Below are 23,140 nucleotides of genomic sequence, written 5' to 3'. Positions count from 1 at the left end.
GGGGGATATGCACTCCCCGAGGGGGACTGGACCCCACATTTGGGGGAGGGGAAGGAACAGGCCCCGCCCTGGCTGGCTGCCCCCTCCAGGCCTTGCCCAAGGGCTTTGCCCCTCTGCCTGGCATTCCCTCCATCTCTCCTGCCTGTATCTGAGGCTGCACCAGTCCTTGACCCCAATCTCCCACACCCGCCCCTAGAGCCAGGACCTGTGCCCTCGGCCCAGCTGGAGTGATCTCCAGGCCTCCTTCTGCCCCAGGACGGCAGTGCCCCCTGAGCCAGTCAGTGGCCACCACCCCTGACTACATGTCCCAGAAGGCAGCTGGAGGAGAGGCAGTGCCTTAGATTTCCCCATATATAAAATGAGAAGTTCAGATTAGTTGGTCTCTGGAATTTCTTTCAGCTCTGAATCTAGAATGGAAATAGGAATGAGTTACCTTGCAAAGCCTCATCCACCCATGGTGTGGTGACCCGAGCTTCCATTGAATAAGGGAAGGAAATTCTGGGTAAGGGAGGCAGAAATAAGAATTGAAATTGCCCTGGCATCCACGGGTTTACATTACAAGTCTGGGATGCAAGGGTTGCTACCATTCTGTCCCTGTCTTACGCATGTATAGATTTTTCAGAATCTAAAGCTCAGATTTGTTGTGACTTGTTCAGATAACCCTGAGAATAAATGTCAGAAGAGAGATTTCTACAAAAGTCTCTTTCCTGATTGCAGGTCTGGCATCTTTAGCATTGATAATGTGACATTTCTGTAGTGATCTAAGGTTTGTAAAGAACAAAGGTTCATTTGATGTTTGGGTTTTTAACTTGGGTTTTTATTTATTTGTCCAGACCTCTTATTTCATCATTGAAGAGAGGGGGGAGAGTCGTGGAATGAGATGACCCAGGTTCTTATCTGACCTTTCACTTGCCTTTTCTGGGTCCTTGTTTTCTTGCCTATAAAGTGAGGCATTTGGACTAGACTACCTCCAGTTCTACACCTCCAATTTTACCAGAACCTTTGGCAATTAGGTAACCAATGCATTATTTCTTCCAAACTGACTAAAAGTCAGAGCTGACAGGGCCTTTCAAGATCGCTGAGTGAAATCTATCATACAGATGGGAAAACTGAGGATTTAAATCAAAAATGGGACTCACCTATCTATAAAGGAGCTACAGCTGTTGGCTGAGCCGGGGCTGTAACCCCAGTCTTTTGAACTTCAAGTCAGGGTTACTACAGACACATTGCATTTCTTTTTTTATGATTTTTTTTATTAATTTAATGTTTATTTATTCTCATTTTGTACAAATAATGTTTTTTATACATTAATAAAATATTCTTGTTTAAGAGTAAGCAAAATATCCCCTCCCCCCAAAAAATATAGACTCGCTTGAGCGATAAAGTAAAGGGGAGAGAAAAAAATCAAAATTTAAAAAAAATAGTAATAATTGTAGGTATGGCCAGGTGGCGCAATGGATGAAGCACCAGCCCTGGAGCCAGGAGCCCCCAGAGCCCATATCTGGCCCCTTACACCCAATAATCACTCAGCTGTGTGACATGCAAGCCACCTCAACCCCACTGCCCTGCAAAAACCAAAAAAAAAAAAAAAAGAAAAAACCCAAAATAAAATGAAATGGTAATAATAGAGGTGGCTGCATGGTGGACAGATCATTGTCCCTTGAGCCAGGAGCACCTGGGTCCCAATCCAGCCATAGAAACCCAAAGATCACCCTGCTATTCGGCCCCAGGTAGGCCACCCAGCCCCATTTGCCCTGCACCCCCCAAAAATAATAATAATAAATGTGCTTGACTCTTTGTTCCAACACCAACAACTCTGTCGCAGGTATATCACATTCTTTGTGATAAGTCCATCACAAAAGTTACTTCCATAATTTTACACCTTTGCCATTGCTGATCACAACTCCCTCCTTTCATATTTCTCTACTACTATATACTATATTTTCTCTCTCCTTTCACTCTGACTCTTCTGTAAGTTAGCTGAATGGCTCAGAAGACAGATCCCTTGCAATGGGGCCAAGAGGCCCTGAGCCCCCTTACCACCCCTTAGGCCCAGCATCCACCTGGCCCTATAGGACAGGTCAGGTCATCCAATCCCAGCCTCTTGCAAGAAGTAAAAGAAAAAAAAAACCTGTTATATCTGACCACTCGCCCCCCATGGTCCATCCTTTCCTCCTTCATTCAAATCCCCCCCTTCCCCCTGCCCTCACTTTTTACTCCAGATGGCTATACCTCATTGAGTGTATATGCTGTTTCCTCTCCTAGCCACCTCTGATGAGTGAAGATTCCCTCATCCCCCCTTGCCTTCCCTCATTCCATAACATTGCAATAGTTCATTGTGATAAAGAAAAATCTTATATGAAATATCTTGGCCTATTCCCCCCTTCCTTTTTCTTTCTCCCATTACATTTCCCTTTTTTCTATTGACTCCATTTTTACATTATATTTTATATTCTAATTCAGCTTTCTCCTGTGCTTCATCTAAAAAAGCTCCCTCTACCTGCTCTATTAACTAAGAAGGTTCATATGAGTATTATCAGTGTCATTTTTCTATACAGTAATACATTCAGTTCATCATCATTAAGTCCCTCCTATTTTCCCCTTCTCCTCCAATCTCCATGCTTCACCTGAGTCCTGTATCTGAAGATCAAACCTTCTGTTCACCTCTAGCCATTCCAACAGGAACATTTGAAATTCCCCTGGTTCATTGAAAGTCCATCTTTTTTCCCTGGAAGAGGACATTCAGTTTTGCTGGGTAGTTGATTCTCGGTTGAATTCCAAGCTCTTTTGCCTTCCAGTATATTATATTCCAAGCCCTATGAGCTTTTAATGTAGTTGTTTGTTGTCAGGCAGGGCTCTTCCCTCTACGGACTATGGGGGACTGCTGAAGACAACTCACACAGGCGATTAGGGGGCAAGTCCAATTTATTTCTGTGTATGCAAGCTTATATATTATGTTCTATATGTCGAAGCAGGTTATGGGAGGATCTCCTGAGATCTATATCAGATTGGCCTGAGCCTCTTACATTGCCTTTGTTGACTGTCTCTATGCGGAAATTTGTCAAGCGAGGGACGGGTGAAATAGGGAAGTAGATGGGCAGATATGGGGGGGTAGATATGGGTGCGTCTCCCAGTTTCCTTGTGGCCGAGGATTTGAGGCGACCAAGGTTTGCCTTGGCCTATATCCCGGAGTTTGCTCTACGGGACATCATCTCATGTCCTGCAAGGCCAGTGGGTATGCTGTGGGGCGGCCTCCTACAGTTGGTGTTAAGTCTTGTGTGATCCTGAGTGCAGCTCCAAGGAATTTCAATTGTGTCCTTCTGGCTGCTTGTAATATTTCCTCTTTCACTTAGGAGTTCTGGAACTTGGCTAATATTCCTAGGGGTTGGTTTTTTGGGATGTCTTTCTGGGGGAGGGAGATCAGTGGATTCTCTCCATTTCTACTTTGCCCTCTGCTTCTAGGATATCAGGGCAATTTTCCTGTAGTAATTCTTTGAAAATGATGTCAAGGTTCTTTTCTTGGTCATGACTTTCATGTATTCCAATAATTTTTACATTATCTTTCCTAAGTCTGTTTTCCATATCAGTTGTTTTTTTCAATGAGTTATTTCACATTTTCTTCTAATTTTTCATTTTTTTGGTTTTGAAGTATTGATTCATGATTACTGGTAAATTCATCAATCTCCCTGAATTCTATTCTTTGTCTCAAGGATTTGTTCTCCTCAGAGAATTTTCTTATCTCTTTTTTCATCTGGCTAATTTTGCTTTTTAAAGTATTCTTCTCCTCAGTAACTTTTTGAACTGTTTTATCCATTTGACCTAAGCTGGTTTTTAGCATGCTATTTTCTTCAGCATTTTTTTGGATTTCCTTGACTAAGCTGCTGACTCCATTTTCATGTTTTTCCTGCATCTCTCTCCTTTCTTTTCCCAGTTTTTCTTCCAACTCCCTCATTTGATTTTCAAAGTCTTTTTTGAGCTCTGTCATAGCCTGAGCCCAATTTCTGCTTTTCTTGGAGTCCTTAGATGCAGGAGCTTGTGCTTCCTCATCTTCAGACTGAGGATTTTGATCCTTCGTGTGCTCATTTGCAAAATATTTCTCAATAGTCTTCCTATTGTTTCTCTTCTTGCTCATTTTCCCAGCCTGGGCCTGGTTTTGGGGTGCTTCCTGAGCTTTTGGGACACTCCCACAAGGGTCTCAGTGTGTGAGGCTCTGTCCTCCGTCATGGTCTGTGAATGACCATAATGCCCCCCTCTGCCACAGGGCTGAGGTGGGGGAGCCCTGATGTTCTATGTGGGGGGCCTAGACTTCGATCAGTATCCAAATGTGGTCATAGCCCCAGAGTCCTGTTCCAGAGGCAGAGGACAGAGCTCTGCAGTCTCGTTCACTCCCCTCCCTCAGCTCAATGGGCTCATGCCCTGGGGGCTCCTGCTTTCTGGCTCTGCTGCTTCTGTTTCTGGTTCTGGGCTGCAGAAAGACCAAACTGCTAGCTGTGTGCCCTGAGGGCTAGGCTCCATGTGCTCACTCTGGCAGAGGTCCCCCAGCTGTTCCTCCACTTTGTGCCCGGTGCTCCCTGGGGTTTAGCTCAGGAGACTCCCCCACTGCTGTGAGCCGCGGCTCCCAGCGCCCTGGGGCTGCCTCCGGGAGGCTGAAGTTCTTTCACTCTGGCAGGCCACCACTCTGGCAGGCCGCCCCTCTGATGCCGGGTTACCTTGAGTAGGAGAACTGCCTCTCTGGGTCCTTCTGTGTGTTCTGTCTCTCGAAAGTTTAGTTAGAGTCCTTAGCTTATCAGTTTTATCAGAGATCTCCTAAGACTCGATCCCTTCTTGTCAGATTATGCTTATTTCTTACAAGGGTTTTTTTTTTTTTTTTTCCTTTCTATTTGGATACCAAGTTGGATATTCACTTTTTTTTTGTAAATGCATAGAAAAGAAAAGAAGATGGTTGAGAAGGAAGCACAGGCAAGCAGGACGGTTTTGAAAGTAATATGCTAAATGTGTTAGAGACTTTTTTTAAAGTAAGCAATATGAAGTGAATACTTCCAGTTTCACATGCATTTTTTTCGCGCGAGTTTTGTGTCAGTGGAAATGCTCTATTTAGGTGCTTAAATTTTGAATAAGAATGAAATAAAAATATTTTTAAAACAAGATAATGGCAAGGGTATGGACAGAATGGGAGGGGAGACACAAGCAGATGGAGATTCAGAAGATGAAAAAGCTATTAGTTTGGCTGAATCTAGAAAGAAGTATTTTCAAAGTTAGAGGTGAGAAGGTCGTGCATGAGGGGCTAGATGAAGAAGTCAGTAATTAAGCAGGATCTGGAAGGAAATTTAATATTTTAAGAGATAGGTATGAGATGAAAAAGCATTGAGGGGCTGGATGGTCAAGACAGAGATGAAAATTGTGAAGGATGGATGTTCATCTGGATCACAGAACATGTGGAAAAGTAGGGAGGGGCCTGGTGGTAAGTAAAAGGCTTTAAATATCCAAGAGGAGTTGATCTTTGATCCGAGAGGTAATAGAGATCTACTGTAGTTTACTGAACGGAAGTGGAAGATTCATAACTCAGCTCTCCCAGTCTCACAAAATAGGAAACGGGTTAAGAGAGGGAAGGCACACTCATGGGATGATTGTTACTTCAGTCTTCAATGTGGTTCAGCACCAAAAGGTCTGGATTTGGAGTGAGAGTACCTCAGTTCAGGTCCTGGTTCTGATGTCACTGCCCTGTGTAATGTCAGATAATCCCACCACCAGAGTGGTATAGAACTCAAGTTTGCTTTTCACTATACCCATTATTCATCCACCTCTTTGGGTGGGTATGTCATGAATGTATTGCTTCATTTGGAGGCAAAATCAGAGCTGCATTGAAAATGAATGCTGTCTCTGTCCCTTCTACCTGTGACCTTGGGTTTGGTACTTTACCTTTGGGGCCTTAATTGGTTGACTAGATGATGTTCAAGGCCCCTTCCAGGTCTACATGTATGATCTGCATCAAGTCAAGTCTATGAGCATTTATTTCAGCACTTTCTGTTGCCCTACACTGAGTTTAGTGCTGAGAATACAAATATAAAAAGAAAGATGGACCCTACCAGCAAGGAGTAGGGACATGGTAAAGGAAACCCAGAGTCAGGAGTGCAGTGTGGAGAGGAAAGAAGACATGGCCAGCCTTGGCATCCTGCTTGAAATGAAGGTTCTTGAAGGCACCAGCTTATCACAGAAAGAGGCCACAAGAGCAGAAGGTGCTTCCAGTGTAAGAAGTCATTCAAAGGAATATTTATATGTGTCTGGGAAGGGATGTGGGGGCCATGTTGGCCCAGGTTCTCATTTCTTTCTGTCTTCCCTCCCCAGGTTTCCCATGGGTAAAGAATACATTTTGTACCATGAGATTATCTTAAATGACTCTCTCCAGGTTGTATATCAAGAAAACCACTATCCCCACAACATGTCACACATCTGCCATTATTTTTTGGACTTCTCCTACTTTGTCTCCTTTTCCTGGGTGCAGACAGGCAAGAAGGATGTGCATGTAAGGTTGCCCACTAGTGTAACCCTAAGTAAGGGTGGGAAAATGGGACTTTACTTCAGATGGGAAATTTTGGAGTGTGTTGATAGTATGTATTTCCTGAATGACAGTTTTCTCCCCTGCTTGACCTAACCCATGTTGGCCTTTTTCTGAGAGCTCTTCCACCTTCTACTGCTTAGAAATCTTATATGTCATGGTATCCTTCACCCTCATTGGAGTAACATCCAAGATGAACTCACAATACCCCACTCCAAACGCGCACACACACACACACACACACACACACACACACACACACACACAAACACACACAAAATTCTCCATGACTAGTTCCAGACCTGCTACATGTTTCTCAATCCATTCCTTTATCCCTTGAGTACCATCTTCACCAGACCTTCTGTCCTTGGGCATACTTCCCTCTCTGACTACCTACCCAAGGTCATATTCTGTACTATCTTTCCTCCGCCCATTAGGCTGCCTCAGCCATGATTTAAGCTGAGCCTCAGAAGGTTATTCTGGCAACTTATGAAAGTTGAATCAGAAAGAAGATAAGAGCAAAAAAAAAAAACAATCAGCAGCCCAGAATTCCAGAAGGTAGAGTGGAGAAGGGGTCTCACAGAGATCAGTGATCTAGGAGGCAATCTTCCTGGGTTCACCTTCTTACCCTAACTTGTTTGTGACCATGCACAAATCAGTCTATGGATGGAGAGTTCAAAGCGATCCTAACTCTGATAGTCACAGATCATAGAGACCTAGAGGGCACTTCAAAGGCCCCCATTTTACAGAGAGGAAGCTGAAGCCCAGGAATTTTACATGACTTGCTCATAGTCAAAGGCTGCCTCTGAAACCATCTGCAAACTCATTTGCTGTTCCTGGCTTCCCTGGATTTCTTCAAGTACCAGCTAAAATCCTACTAGTTACAAGGAAGCCATTCCCAACCTGCTTGATTATTAAATTTAATTATGTCTGATTTATCCAGTCTATTGCTTGTGTGTACATAATTGTTTGCCCAATGTGTCCCCTATTAGACTGTAAGCTCTTTGAGGGCAGGGACTGTCTTTTACATTCTCTGAGGTTGGCATAGTACCTGGCACACTCCATTTATTTCTTCCTAGACGGTGCTGTAGGTGTATCAAAAAATAGATCAGCCACAAGTGGAGAAGAGAGAGCTAATCAAACTAAATCGCATGCCACCAGTCATGGCCCAGGTCCACACAGACATTCACTGTGTCTTGATTGCTTACTGTGGTGACATGATCCTGTGGATCTTTGGGGATCACAGGAGTGGCTTCAAGGAGTGCTGTGTGGTCCCTTGCCACGTCTCCATCAGCTGCCAGGCCTATCACCAGAGGACAGGCTTGCTGCTATCAGGAATTGCAGGGGCGGTGGTAACTTGGGTCATTGAGCCAGGAGGGAAGGGTCTCCATGTCCTGCAGATACTGAATATGTCTGGCAGTGAGCTGGTACAGGGGATCAACCTGGATGGACCTGAGAATTCTCTCCTGGCTATGTGTGAGAGCTTTTTATGCATCATTGTCTGGCAGAGCCATACAAAGCTGGTGGAAGAACAGAATTTCTCATCTCCCACCAGCGATCACTAATTAACCTGCTGCTGCACTTGCTTATCTGAGGGTTACCTCTTTGGAGGGAATAAGGCTGGGCAGATACACATCTGGAATCTGGATCCAAGCTTTGATCGGAGGTCTTTCAGCTTCCAGGCCCACACAGGTCCTATGGCTGGTCTGCTCCCTTGCCAGAATCCACCCCCCCCCCCGACTACTGGGGCCGAAGGCAGGCTGAAGGAATGGCATCTCACATCAGGCAGTCTGTTGCGCGAGCTGAGTATCTGCAAGGATGTGCTGTGCTCTCTGCAATTCATCGATGACAGCACCTTCTTTTGCCACTCCCAATAGAGCTTCTTCTTATACCACATGTTTTGTTTCTACCAGCTGTTTAACAACTGTGGTGCCAGCCCCTGCTGCCTGCAGCACAGCCACCATGAAAGCAACTGGACCCTCATCTTCTGCCATACCGATGATGGTCTCTTTCGCTTCCTGTGCCCCATAACTGGAAACCTCCTGTTTCTCACCTGGCCCTTTAGTTCTCTAGACAAAGCTTTGTCCTCAGCCTATGATCCAGAAAATAAGGAGCTTTTGTGGCCATGGGTCATGCTAATGTGATCATCTTTGATACCACCAAGTGCCCACCTATGCCCAAATGCATCCTTCAAATTGGCAATGACACTGAAGATCAAATACAATGTCTGGCCTATGAGAAGCCTTCCCTGGGCCAAGGCATTGAAGAACTGATCTTCTGTGGGCACAAAAGTGGCCTTGTGAGCTTATTGTCCCAGCACATCTTTGTTCATGTCAAGAAACACTTGCCTTCTGGCCCTGTTCTGATCATTTCCACCCTGAATGGATCATCTACCAGCTCCAGGGAGAATACCTTGTTTTGTTCTTATGGCATGGATCGCTACATACACTTGTCAGAGGTCATCTTTGAGGGTACTAAGTTGAGCCTTTATGCTTTCACCAGCATCTTAAGCAACTGCCACCTCCACCACCTGGTCCTGCTACCCAAATCTGTGAGTGCCATCACCAACGAGAGTCGCTTTCGACTTTGGGAGTATTCTGACTTCCTGGTATCTTCTGAAATGAGACAAGATGCATCTTTCCAAGAAACTGGGTACCTGCACAAATGGCCAATTGTCTCCTTTGATATTTCCATGACCATGGGAATCTTTGTCACAGTGGACAGTGAGGGTGCTGTGGTCATCTGGGACATGCAAGGAAACTCCTCAGTCAGATTAAACTCCAGTATGCAATTTGGCCCAGTTGGCTTTGACAACGAACAGGGAGATCTGCTTGTCACTTTGAACAATTGTATTTACTTGGTATCCTGCACAAAACTGCTTCCTCAATCCTTGCTCAACCATTTGGCTGCTCTGAACCTTGAGGATGAAGTGAAACAAGTTCCCATTCCATTCTTACCCAGGCTCTTCTTGTCCTTTGGCACCATTTTTGTACCTCGCTATATCTGCCAAGAAAAAGGAGCACAGAAGCTTCAGGGGATGGATGCCCTCATCAATTCAATCAGTGAACCATTGTCTTTGACTGTATGGTCCCCCATGTGGTGGAAGAGATCCATGACCAAATAAACCCACTGGGTTCCTCTGGGAAAAAACGCAAGTTTGTTTTCTCAGATCAAGCCCCCAAGGAAAAGGCTCCCCTGACAATTATCTCCCCAGAGCAGTTAATGCTCAGGAATGCCCTCTGCCCTATGCAGTTGTTGAAGTGTTGCTTTGGCCAAGGATGGAAGTGGATCATTGCCCCTGATGGCTATATCACTAATTCAGTGGTGAGGGCCTTACTCTGGCCTGAAGGAACCCCACTCTGCCTTCAATGCATTCTAGAGAGTTCCCTGTGACATGTAAGCCATGACAGTGATGAACTTTTTGCCTTGGAAAGGCTTGTTGGTGAAACAGGACTGAGCTTGGATTTCAGGAAGGAACTGAACATGAGTGCTGGAGACCAATGCCAAAAGGACCTGCTCTTAAGCCTCATGGACCGAAGCTATCAGATGGATGACTCATCGGCCTACAGGATCATAAGGACCCTGCTGACCATGATGGCCAATGGTGAACTTGAGAAATACAGACAGTGCATTAACATCTTGGCACATATTTTCGCTGACTACTATGTGACACCACAGGTGTGGCCAGACACTGCTAGGCAGCTGCTTGATAACACAGTGTACTTCTAGGCTGAAATCTAGCTTAAAGCCTGGGAAGGCTTGGAGCGCTTGGCCTTATCAGCCATCTTTTTGCTATCCCCCTGATCCGCGGGTTGCTGGATGGGAATCAGAGTGTACAGCCAAAGGCCTGGAAGCTCATAAGGACTCTCACTGGCATCCAGAGCAAGGCATCCTTATTGGAGTTGCTCCAAAATTGGGAGACCTTTCGCCTGTTGAAGTACGTGGTATGGCTAGACCCTGATCACCTTCTATGATTTCCCCCTCTCCTTGTGCTTGTCCTTTGCTTGCCTCTATTCCAGAGGATAACAGTCCAAGAACTGTCCAGGCCTTTGTAGCTTACATTCATCCCACAGGGGCACCAGTGGGCTAGGGGAGAAACTGTGGGTGAAGGATCATAGGATTGCCCATAATAGCAATCCCCATGGGGGAGTGTGGGCCTCTACCTTCTTTAGTCCCCTCCTCAGACTGGTCCCTTAACCTGCATTTGGACCCTTGCCCTCACACCCTTTTCAACAATGCCTCTCTCCTTCCTGGGATCCTCTCATCATCATCTCTTGGGGTCTTCTCCATTATGCCTTACCTTCCCCAGAGTCTTTCCTCCTTCCCCCCAGGACATCATTCCCTCCATCTTGTACTACCTAGGCAAGAAAAGATCAGTGAGGAATCCTTGGACCGTATTTTGGGAATACAGTTCCATGACTTTCAGGATTTTGCAGAGTTAGTGAAGCGCTGGCTCAATGAGGACCTGACCCCTTCTGTCAACATTAGCAAGAGTGTTTCCTTTCACACAACCAAAGCAAAGGCTGCTCAGCACCCAGCCTTCAAGGATGCCAAGAGCACTTATGTCTCTGAACCTTTGATAGAACAAAGGAAACACATGGAAATCCAATGAAGGGCAGGTATAGAGTTGGTTCAGAGAATCCCTACTTGTCATTGCCTTGAATTGCAAGGGGGATGAGTCATCTAGGAAAGGGTCCCCAATGGGATCAGAGGGGAAGGGGAGTAGCCAAGGAAGAGCCATGCCAAAAACAAAAACTCTTTACTTCTCTGAGCAGCTTTTCCTACTTTAAATTTAATTGCCTTGTCTGTAGGATGAGAGGTTGGCATATAGACTAGTACCAGAATCTACTTGACGGTGTCTTGTAAGCAACATGAGGCAAGGGGCAGTTAGGTGGAACACTGGCTCTGGACTCAGGAGGACCTGAGTTCAAATCAAGCCTTAGACACTTAATAATTGCCTAGTGTTGTGACCCTGGGCAAGGCACTTAACCCCATTGCCTTAAATAAAAATTAAAAAAAAAAAGTCAAATGAAGAGTGAAGTAGACAAGAAAAAGAAACACATAAGGCTGACCAAGGTTTTTCTGAAAGTATCCCCAGTTCCATTTCTGAAACTAGCCAAATAAGGAAACATGTTCTGCATGACTTCAAATGTATAGCACAATGTCTGGCCACATGCATATGATCTGGGTCAAATTACTTTTCCTTATTTGGGCCTCAGTTTTCTCTTCTGCAACAAGAGAGGATTGGATTTTTAAAAAAAAAGGTTCATTCCAAGTATATCCTTAAAGTGAATTTCTTTATTTGTCCCTTTAAACCTACCTTTTCCTTTTGATTACAATATTTCTGTCAGGTCCCCAAGCATTCATAAAATCATAGATTTTGGAGCTGGAAGGCACCTGAGAAAACATCATATCTAACTCCCTCATTTTAGAGATCAGGGAACTGAGGAAAGAGATGGCAAGTGATTTGCCCAGAGTCAAAGTTAAGAGCTGTATGAAGTTGGATTTGAACTCAGGAAGAAGAGATAGCCCTCTATGCGCTATGGCGCCCCCTTTTGGTCAAAGTGTGAAATCATCAAGAACAAGTCCGGGGTAAATGAAAATATGTGAATGTCTGAAAAACTGCCATCAGTGGATGCTTCTAGGCCCATCCTCCCTGCCGATTCCACCTGTCACAAAATTGGGCAGTTGTACTGGGCAAATTTGTAGGAGAGCAAGCAGAAAGAAGAAGCATCACGGTTATGAATTGGAGCAGGAAGAGAGAAGGAAGGGATCCCACAGTTCCCATCATTACGAAGAACATGCCAACTCACTGGGTTATGACAATTATTGCTCCATTTCTATTTTTGCCACCAACATATCCTAGGATCTTGTGTACCCATTTGCCCAGGGTCTCACAGACAGCAGATGTCAATGGCAAGATTTCAACCCACATCTTCTGGGCTTACTTTCAAAGGCAAAACAAATCTGTCAGTCAGAAACTCTTAGACTCTGCTAAATTCTGGGAATAGCAGACAGTTCCTGCCCTCAGGGATCTTATATTCTAATAGGGAAAGTCATCACACAAAAGGAAATGGGAGTGGGGGTGGATTGAAGGGCTGCCTAGAGAGGAACTGAGGTGGAGATCTATATACCAAGCAAAAAAGCACTATTTGCCCATGACATATTCAATGGGCTTACAGTACATCATTGTGGAAACAAGAAATGATACCATGTGGATTTCCTTCGAACCAATGACTTTAGGCTCCAGACCAATGATACTGTTCATGACTCAAAAAGAGATATGAATTCTAGGATAATCAAGATCATGTAGTCAGTGGCACATGCCAGGTCACCTGCTATTCATTTCTGATTTGAGAGTCAACCCCTAGGACACAAGTCTCAGTGTAGTTTTAACCACAAGAAATCCCAGAAACATAAGCCAAAGGAAGCGAATACTGTTTTTGGTTCAGTCAATCATGTCTGACTCTTAATTATACCACTGAGCGTAGCATACCAGACCTTTCTATCTTCCGCTATCTCCCAACATCTGGAAAAGAAATGTCATGGAAGATATTTTTCCTCTTTAATAATGGAATTCAGTTATCTGACAATCTCATCCATTTGAAACATGAAGTCTTTAAGCCTCAACAGACAAAAACAAAGGTGACCAAAATTCTTAATGCAAAAAATCTTGTGATGAAACCTCCATCTATGGGACTTTGTAACTGCAACACCTATGGGGAATCAATTACCAGTGACAAGAACCGCATTACCAATCCAACAGAGACATTGGGATATAATTCCTTCTGTATTCATTTAATGGACAAATCCTACATCCAGATTGTTGAAGAATGGCTCAGTATAAGGTTATGTGATATAACCTACCTAGTCTAAACGGTAAATGCAGTGGATGGAGTTCAAGAACATTACTGTGAATAATATTGAACCTGAATTCAGGAAGAATCTTGTGGTAGTACTTTGGGAGTGCTAGTAGACAGAAATCATTTAGCTTTGATGGGCTAAGACCCACTAAATTTGGAAGGCTATACTGTATTCAAAAGAACAGTAGTATTGAATATAAAGAAGATATATTCATGTGAGGAAATCCAGGAACCAAATGGAAGAAGCACAGAGGAGAGCACTGGGGTGAAGATCATTAGAAACAGAATCAATATTGTCCTCAAGTTATACTGCAGATATCTGTCCAGAAAGAAGAAATTGGGGAGGCTAGGTGGCATAGTGGATAAAGCACCGGCCTTGGAGTCAGGAGTACCTGGGTTCAAATCTGGTCTCAGACACTTAATAATTACCTAGCTGTGTGGCCTTGGGCAAGCCACTTAACCCCATTTGCCTTGCAAAAAAAAAAAAAAAAAAAAAAACTAAAAAAAAGAAATTGAAGAATATTTGAAATGTATGTAAGTCTGGAACAGAGGTAAAATATAACAATATTGAGGGGCTTATCCAGACATTCTCTGCTGGATCTCTCTCCCTTCCTCCCCCCAGAAGTGAAACAGCTTAAATCTTTTTAGTTTTCCTCAATGATAACTTCATTTTTCAAAGGTAGAAGAATCAGTGAAGGAGAATTTCTATCTTGGTTCTGATTCTCACCACCAACAAGGAGGAACTACCTAATGGAGTGATGGTGTGAAAATAATAACCATGTTCTGGGCATGGGAGAAGTATCAGTATCTCCAACTGACTATAGGGGTCAACTAGGTGGTGCAGTGGATAGAGCACCAGTCCTGAAGTCAGGAGGACCTGAGTTCAAATTCAGCCTCAGACATCTAATAATGACCTTGGGCAAGTGACTTAACCCCATTGTCTTAAATAAAAATAAAAAAGTCAAATGAAGAGTGAAGCATACAAGAAAAAGAAATGCATAAGGCTTTTGGAAGGTATCCCCAGTCCCATTTCTGAAACTGTAGCCAAATATGAAGATATGTTCTGCATGACTTCAAATGTATAGTTGAAATCACATTGTTTGCCTTCTCAATGGGTAGGAGAGGGTTGCATAGGAGGTAGATATTTTAGAACTAAATGTTTTTAAGAAGTAAAAAAGAAGGGAAGAAAGAAAAAGAAGGGAAGGAGAAAGGGAGGGAGAGAAGGAAGAAAGAAAGAATAAACAACCCCTCCAAATAAAATTGTGGCAAATTAAGTATGCTAGAGTGAGGAGAGAGCATCAGTGGCCCCCTTTGAGGACTTTCTTTCTTTACTACAGGTCAGTCCAACCTTTGTTCCTCAGAAGTATGCTAACAATTTTTGGATGAAAAATCCTTAAGACATGAATCTATCCTATTGGACACACCTGGAGGCTTCTATCCTTTCACTCTATTTAATAGCTTTCAAAGACTTTTGCCAGTCTAAATCAAAGGTTCTTAACCTTTTTGTGTTATGGAATCTTGTGACAGTCTGGAAGAGCCTGTAGAGACTCCTCAGAATTATTTTTTAAAATAAAATAAAATAAACAGTATATTCTGATTATTGATATAGTATGCTAACATCAGAATAAAATGCATAGGATTCTAAAGAAAACCATTTATATTGAATTACAGTTGTGCAAACATTGGAATTATGTCAAAGGTATTTTAATATGGAATTTGGGATTTCATTTGATTATAGGTATTTCTTAATGTGAAGCAGTAGGGGAAATATATCTGAGAGGAAAATACCTGAGTTTTACCAGAATCTAGGAATATTTCTGAAATTAGTGTATGGACAGAAGGACAGAAGACACTCAAGTTGCTTTACAAAGAAAAGTAAATCCTACATCAATTTTATAACTTTTAAAAGTGAATTTCTCTTTTTCTTGGGAAATATCATTCTTTTTCTCTCCAATTTCTAGTGAGAGATGAGTGACGAGCCCCTATAGGATGGTTCCCTGAGCATTTCTTAAAATAGGAGGACAGCAGCAGTTTCCATAACAAGACTCAGCCTGGCAGAGGTGGGCAGTGCTCAGAATGCAGGAGTGATAAAACTGGCAAAACCTGAACCTGAGAGAACAGGACATTAGCAGCACTCAGATCACATCACTGGGGTTGTTATCAGGTCCCAGAAGTGACAGGTCCTAGGATTAGTCATGTGTTGGAACAGGGGTCACTGTTGAACTTCCATCAGGACCTCCAGTTCCCATAGGCCAGATCTAACTGGCCACAGTGGGGCCAAGCATAGTGAGATAGTGTTTAAATCCTGGAAAAGAGAGGAAGTGCTACGCTCCAGTTGTGGGCAGGGATGCAGAGAACTATAGGCAAAGACAATATAGACATTAATTGGAAACCAAACTTTGCAAATCTTCTCTCTCTTCATCACTCTGCTAAAACACTCTGTCTTGACCTCCAGTCTAATCTTGGTCACGTTCTCATTAGTAAGGCAAGCTAGATTACTCAGGTTCTAAAACAACATCTGAGACCACCCAACTCCCAAATCACCATTTCTTCCCATGGACACTGGGGGGGGGGGGGATTTCAGAAGATTTCGAGCAATGCTCATGCTTGAGGCTATTTCTCTTCTTGCTTCTAGACTTCAGCTTAACCTGGCAGCTGACCTGCCAAGATTACTTAGTAATCCATGCAACTTTTCTTTAATAACTTGTTGAATTCTGTATCACTTTCTTTTATGTTGTAACTTTTTTAAAAAACAAATTTCTATTTTCTTTTTACACCTGCATTCCTGGGTCAGGGAGGGATTCATCATCACAGAATACCAAACTCAAGACAACAGCAGGGTCTATAGCAGAGTTTGGACAGATACTATGGGAGAGAAGGAGGATTATTTCTGAGCATTGGGAGACTTCATCATTGTTCTGCTAACACAGAGGGAGAGATCTCAGGTGGAAGAAGGAAGGAAGGAAGGAAGGAAGGAAGGAAGGAAGGAAGGAAGGAAGGAAGGAAGGAAGGAAGGAAGGAAGGAAGGAAGAAGGGGCATTCATTTCATACTCATATTTGCCAGTCACTGTGCTAAGTTATTCACAAATAATATCTACTTTAATCCTCCCATGACCCTCAGAGGTAGCTGCTATTTTTATCCTCAATTTTATATTTAGGAAAACTAAATTGAGCAAATTGAGGCAGAAAGAGATTAAGTGACTAGCCCAGGGTCAAATAGCTATTTCTTTCTTCCTTAGGTCCTGAACTCTATCTACCTTACCACCTAGTGCCCATGACCTTGAGGGATTTTACAAATCAGTCATAATGCAAGAAGAAAGGACTTGATGTAGATCCAGGAAATGGACAGTTGAGACCCTCATGTCAGTTGGAAGTGATGAGGATTCCAAGGAATGGCCCCCATGGCAGCAGACTTGTGGAGCCCAGGCGAAAGGGCATTGCCTTGGAAATTCCAAAGACAAGCCTAGTGATGTCCTTTGCTTGCTGTAATCTGTCACTAAAGGAACCTCTCAAGTTGCTACCATCATTGTATCAGTTAGACAAATCTTTCCTAGGAAGGGTTTAGCAGACGAAGGACTGGCTACTGATGTGTAGCTTGCTTTCTGATAATGATATGTAATGGTAATGGTAGGACAATTGATTCAACCTACCCTGAATGATGGGCTGTTCCTCTCTCAGCTGAGGTGTCTAAAAGAGGAAAGATTTAAATTTTTTAATTTTTAAAGAAAGTTCATCTCTCACCACCAATGCGGATGCCACAGAAAGGGAAAGCCTGACTGGTGAGCTCTGAACCACTGTGTTACTAGTATTGCTGGCTCTTTAGTACCAAATTTGACCTTGGAAAAGCAAGAGAGTATTGACCTCTTATCACCCTTCCTTCTAGCTTTCTAATTGTTTAAAACAAAAATTATATTCCTTTCTATCCCCATTCAATTTTGTCCATAGGTCTTCCCTACCTTGGTTTTTCTAACAATCTAACAATCTATTTACCTCCATAACTTCTTTCTTGTTTATTTTATGATTAGATTTATCTAAATCTGAGAGTGGGAGGTTGAGGTCCCCTACTAGTAGAGTTTTTCTGTATATGTCTTCCTTTAACTCCTTCAACTTCTCTTCTAAATATTTGGATGTTATAACATAGGGTGTGTATGTATTTAGTATTGAAATTGCTTTATTGTTTATGGTACCTTTTAGGAGTCTATAGTTTCCTTCCTCATATCTTTTAATGCTATCTATTTTTGCAACTGCTTTGTCTGAGATAAGGATTGCTACTCCTGCTTTTTTTCACTTCAGGTGAAGCAAGGTATATTTTGCTCCAGCCTTTTACTTTTACTCTATATGTATCTCTCTGCTTCACATGAGTTTCTTGTAAGCAGCATATAGTAGAATTTTGGTTTTTAATCCACTCTGCTATTTGCTTACATTTTAAGGGAGAGTTCATCCCATTCACATTCAAAGTTATAATTACTAACTCTTTATTGCCCTTCATGTTATCTTCCTTGAGTTTGTGTTTTTCCCCTTCCCCCGCCTTAATCTATATTTCTCACCTTCAGTGTGTTTGCCCTCCTATATCCAACTACTACCCTCTTTTCCCCTTTCCCTTTGCCCCTTATTCCTTCCATTCCTCCTGTTGCTTCCTCTTTACCTCCCCTCTCCCCTTTCCCCCTTTTAACACTTTAAAGGTAAGACAGGTTTCTTCACTTAACTGAGTATATCTTTGTAAACTTTAAATCAAATCTGATGAAAGTAAGATCCAGATAATTCTCACCTTCTTCCTTCTTTCCCTCTATTGCAATAGGTTCTTTGTACCTCTTAATGTAATGAGATGTACCCCATTCAGTGTCCTCCATGCTCCCTATTTTGGGGAAATCAAGTCAAAGGGGTCCAAGCTTAGCCATACTGAAAAGTCGCCCCTTCAGCTGCAGATTCCTGTCCCATGACATCTTTAGCCCATTGGCTTCCTTGGCTCCAAGAACATGACATTTACCCAGTAGCATTTCCTTTTGTTGAAAATCCTGGTATCTGACATAAGAGGAAAATTAAATGTCTTGTGATCTAAAATGTTTGTTTTATCTAATTAGAACTTCCAGTGAATACAACTCACTAAATTCCAATTATAATCTTAATGGAATCCCAGTTAATGAAATCCCTAACTAAAACTGAGTGTCCTTCCTGGGTTTTTGTCTAAAACCAGGTATTCTAAATATGACTGTCCTACAGGCCTCATATCCTAACTCTTACTAGAGATATCCCGTTGACTGAAATCATATCTGATCCAGCCTATATAAAGATGACATATCAGATTCCCCTTGGCTAGAGAACCCTCCTTCTAGCCTGCTGTATTTTACAACAAAATATCATCACCTTTGTACTGGAGATGCTCAAATTATCTTTGAGTACATCTTTTTCATATAGCATAGTGCTTTTACTTCAAAGCAAACAATCAGTTTTGGAATATATACATATATATTCCAAAATATTCCCAATTCACTTATATAACTGGAAACTTTTATGTAAAAATTGTTTTGTTGCTAGCTGTTCTCAACATACGTATTGTTAGTTTTGTTTTGGCAAAGCAGTTGGGGTTAAGTGACTTACTCAAGGTCACACAGCTGGGTAATCACTGTCTGAGACCCAATTTGAACTCAGGTCTCCTGACTCCAATGTTCTAGCTACTGCTCCACCTAGGTGCCTCCCAAATATACCAATTACTTTTAAGAATTCTTAAAAATCATTAGAACATCTTAGGTAACCTTAAATTTCTAACTTTTGTTATTAGTTTCAATATAACAGAACAGCAATAAAAGTAACACACAAATTACTAAATTGAACAAAGCAGTCCTTCCATTATTACATTATTCATAAACACACAGATCTATCCCAGAAAGGGCCATACGTTTTAATATTTCTCTTATTGCCCTCCAAAGCAATCACACATTAATCCCTGGCTTTAACAATACAGTATTTAAATAGCATTCACAAGAAATAACTAAATATTGCAAATATAATCTCTTTGCAGATATAAAAGAATATCATATAACTGATAAATACTGATAAATTGCCTTACAATAGGACCCACAGAATTGCCATTTCATCAGAATCCCCCCATCAGCTGTCTGAAGCCAAGAGAGAAGTCCACATTCTTGACTTCTGTGAAAAGAAACATACATTGTAGATATACATTAAATCATAAGATTCTTATTTAAACATCTCATTTCCCTTAGAACAAGAACAAATTGAATATCCCATGAACTTTATACATTTGTCTTGCAGACCTCTTTGCCCAGATTCTCAGAATCAAATCTCATACATATGATACGTTTAAAACTCCAATCAATAACAATTAAATTTCCCAAGACTTTATTTGATAAAACTTTAGTGCATCTTGTACTGAAAATCCAGCACTCACATTCAAAAGCTCTATCCAAAATAAAAATACAAATGTTAGCATTATTAGGCTTAACATTAAACCAAATCAGAGTTGTTGTTTAATTTCCAAAAGAAATCAGTAAACATCCCTGATAACATAGTTATTTTTATTCTAACACAATACCAGTATTCTTTAACCCAAAGGTTTTACAATAAAGTTTAAAATTTCAAAAAACTTAGCTCCTTGCAAAATAAAAATAGTGTTAAAATAGTTTAGAATCCCAAATTAATTTAAAAATTCCTCCCATTCTATACAAATTTTGTCCTAATGCTACAACACTTATATCCCTTTTTTTTTTTAAAAAAACCTTCAGGTGCTTCCTAAAACTCGAGTTCAGAAACCTTAAACAGTGAGAGTCATTACTTTAAGGCCATGTGGCCAGAGCAGATATTCATTAAACAGGATTTCCTTTAAATAAATGTATCTCCTAACCCCTGCATTATACATATATATATATATATATATATATATATATATATATATATATACATATATATATTCACATATTTTTTTTTCCTTTTCTATCACATATCCCACTTGTGATGGAGTCTCTTTCTCTTTAAGGCTTCAGTATTTCAGGTCTCCTCTCCTGCGCCCCCTCCACAGGTGGATGGGGTACTTAGGTAGACTCAGTCTAGGGTTCAAGTCTTAACAAGATGGTGGAGGGAACCGAGATCACCATGTGTCAACCGACCAGCCCCTTCCCCCAACCCATGGAGAAAGCATGGGATCTTTCTCAGACACACATAAGGAAAACTCCCCTCTCCTATAACTTCTCAACCTTTCCCTTAAAGGTTCTTTCTTCTCTTAAACTTCTTCTAAACTCTCCCCAAAACACAAAATGGTTCAAAAACTGCAATTATCCCTATATCTGGATTTTCTTCCCAGTACTTTCAGAACTGCTTACTCAGACAATTCAGCTTACATTTCCTCAATATACTGTTCCACCATTCTTTTTCAGTAACTCTGCTTGACTTTAATTCATACTCTTCTGAACCAGAATTACATAGCTTATATAGCTATATAAACCACAAATATGATTCCCCTTTTCACAATACATTTTCCATTCCAAGGTTCTAATATTTAACACTTCTGGATTATAGCTGCTAACACCCTAGAGAAGACAAGCAGTCATCCAAAAAAATCCCTTTGCCTAATTAGAATATTCCTTGCCCCCCCCCTTTTTCAAAGAGAGTAAGCAGAATAACTTTTACAAAGGGACAATACTTTCTAGGGGGGTCAGTTGATCTTCTATTCTTTAATTCTCATATGTCCCATAATTTTCTGTAATAACCAACATTATCAGAATTTATATTGATAAACTCTTTAAGCTTTAATTTTACCATATCATTCTGGAAAAACTTGAAGTATTTGGTTTTCCATATACTTGCATATCATAGTAACCACATTATATAATTTAGGATTAAACTGACTCTCTTGTCTTTCTGAAATTTTCTAACAACATTTTTTTCAAATTAAAACAACATTTCTTTCCATCATATCTTTGTTTACATACTTGGTAATATTCACTGTCTCTTTCCTGTTTCTTTGACTTCAAAATAAGGTCCCTTTTTTAACACTTTTTTTTTGCAAGGCAGTGGGGTTAAGTGGCTTGCCTAAGGCCACACAGGTAATTAAGTGTATGAGGTGGGAACTGAACTCAGGTATTCCTGACTCTAGGGCTGGTGCTCTATCTACTGTGACACTGAGCTGCCCCTTTTAACACTTATTTTACTAATTCTTCCTGAAGTAACTCTCTCTCTCTCTTAGTCTTTTTCTAAAAGAGTATGGGGGGAAACATTCTAGCACCACAGAATCACAGAGAACTGGGAAGAGAAGGAAACATATACAAGGAAGAGGGGGCCCTTCTCATAAGGGCAGAATAACCAGGTGAGTAGTTTGGCCTCAGTCAATTAAAACACTATAATCAATTCCTTTTGAATCAAAATTGAAATCCCTCTTTTGAGTGCTCAAGAGGCAACCCAGGAGTGAGGAGGGAGCAATCATATTGTCCATTGTAACACAGGCAGAAAGCAGGTTCTAGGGAAGAGCCAGGGAGTGTTAGATGGATACTGCCTCAAAATCCAAAATAACAAAATGAGGCTTCCCAAGGAAATCTTTAGGGGAACTCGCTAACTCCCCCTTTCCCCTGTTTAACAAGTAAATAGACAATCTAAACACATAAAGACAGATGAGGCACAAACGCAGATCACACAAAATGTGTTTAGGACATTCAACAACAGATTTTCCAAACCCACAATTTCAAAATACAGGACAAGGGCAAATTCCTGACGTCTCAGGAATGCCAAGAGGGGAGATTTCAGATTCTCAACTGACAATCTCTCCCTCCCAAAGGCAGGCCAAATGTTTTCCTTCTCCTGTATCTTTATTTCCCCATGCGAGACAACAATATTTAATCATTTCCCTCTTACTTTTCCCTTTGTATTTTAGTCTTATTTACCTGATTTACCGCAGGGGAAGGGTTAGGCCAGGGCCCTTCCCATTTTAAATATTGACAGAGATCTCTCAGGATCATGTAACTTTAGATCCAAACCTCTTATGGCCAAACTGGAAGGGCTCACCCCCAACCTTCAGTCACCCAAATGGACCCTCTAGGAATCTAGTACCTGCAGATTCCAAGGTCTTGGCTTACCCTCTCTTTGGTGTTTTGTTCACAAAAATTGCTGACTGCTTTTTGTTCTCACTGACCAGTCAGGTTCTTGCTGCGGATTCACTCTTCTCTTCCTACCCAGTCTCTCTGCTTTTGGTAGCTTGCATAGATAGGAAATCAAAAATCCCAGAAAATGGTAAACTGCTGAATTTGGGCAGGGGCACCTTTTTTCCAAGTCCTTAGAGGTCAAGGTCCCCAATGAGCATGAAATCCCAAAAGGGCTCCCAAAGGTATGAAGAGAAAGTTTCTCAAGGAACAGACTCCAGTCAATTACAGAGAGACTGAGGCAAAAGCAAAGAGCCAAGAATCACATTTATTGTAACTTGATCTCCCCCTCCAACTGACCCACCCTCATTAATGTGGAATGTGTTTTTCATAATCTAAAGAAAAGAGCATATAATTCAAACTGTAACCAGAATATCCCTCCAGCCCCAGGAAGTGAATGGATATCTGGACTTCACCAGATACGATGGGGTCAGTTGACTCTTTACCAATATCCCATAAGTTGCTTTGTCCAGAGAGGAGGGGCACATAGTTCAATTATTTCCTAATCTATAATATTCTACTGAAGAAATCTCAGATTTTATGCCACTCACTACCATTCCATTAACTACTCTTAG

At 41.7% G+C, this 23,140-nt stretch overlaps 1 protein-coding gene and 1 long non-coding RNA gene across 5 annotated transcripts in view; one reads left to right on the top strand and one right to left on the bottom strand.

The window, feature by feature from the left end:
• Positions 1–4,038: 4,038 nt before the first annotated feature.
• On the bottom strand, positions 4,039–17,695 carry LOC141504137 (uncharacterized). Its single transcript, XR_012473225.1, has 3 exons — positions 17,070–17,695; positions 10,857–10,914; positions 4,039–9,559 (listed from the first exon to the last, which is right to left on the bottom strand). It is a non-coding gene; the product is annotated as an uncharacterized LOC141504137 (long non-coding RNA).
• Positions 16,214–23,140, top strand: part of LOC141504134 (plasma membrane calcium-transporting ATPase 2-like) — a 105,924-nt gene continuing 98,997 nt past the window's right edge. Inside the window, exons 1-2 of one of the 4 annotated variants that reach the window (XR_012473214.1) lie at positions 16,222–17,198; positions 21,620–21,739. The gene's annotated coding sequence lies outside the window, so the exon portion shown is untranslated. Of the gene's footprint in view, positions 17,199–21,619; positions 21,740–23,140 lie in introns of all 4 variants that reach the window. The other 3 variants (XR_012473222.1, XR_012473220.1, XR_012473213.1) reach the window with 3 other exon arrangements.

This window comes from Macrotis lagotis, unplaced genomic scaffold, assembly GCF_037893015.1.
Source record: "Macrotis lagotis isolate mMagLag1 unplaced genomic scaffold, bilby.v1.9.chrom.fasta BILBYCTG320, whole genome shotgun sequence".
Taxonomy (NCBI): domain Eukaryota; kingdom Metazoa; phylum Chordata; class Mammalia; order Peramelemorphia; family Peramelidae; genus Macrotis; species Macrotis lagotis.
The sequence above is the reverse complement of the archived record's forward strand: the minus strand, read 5'-3'. Positions and strand labels throughout refer to the sequence as shown.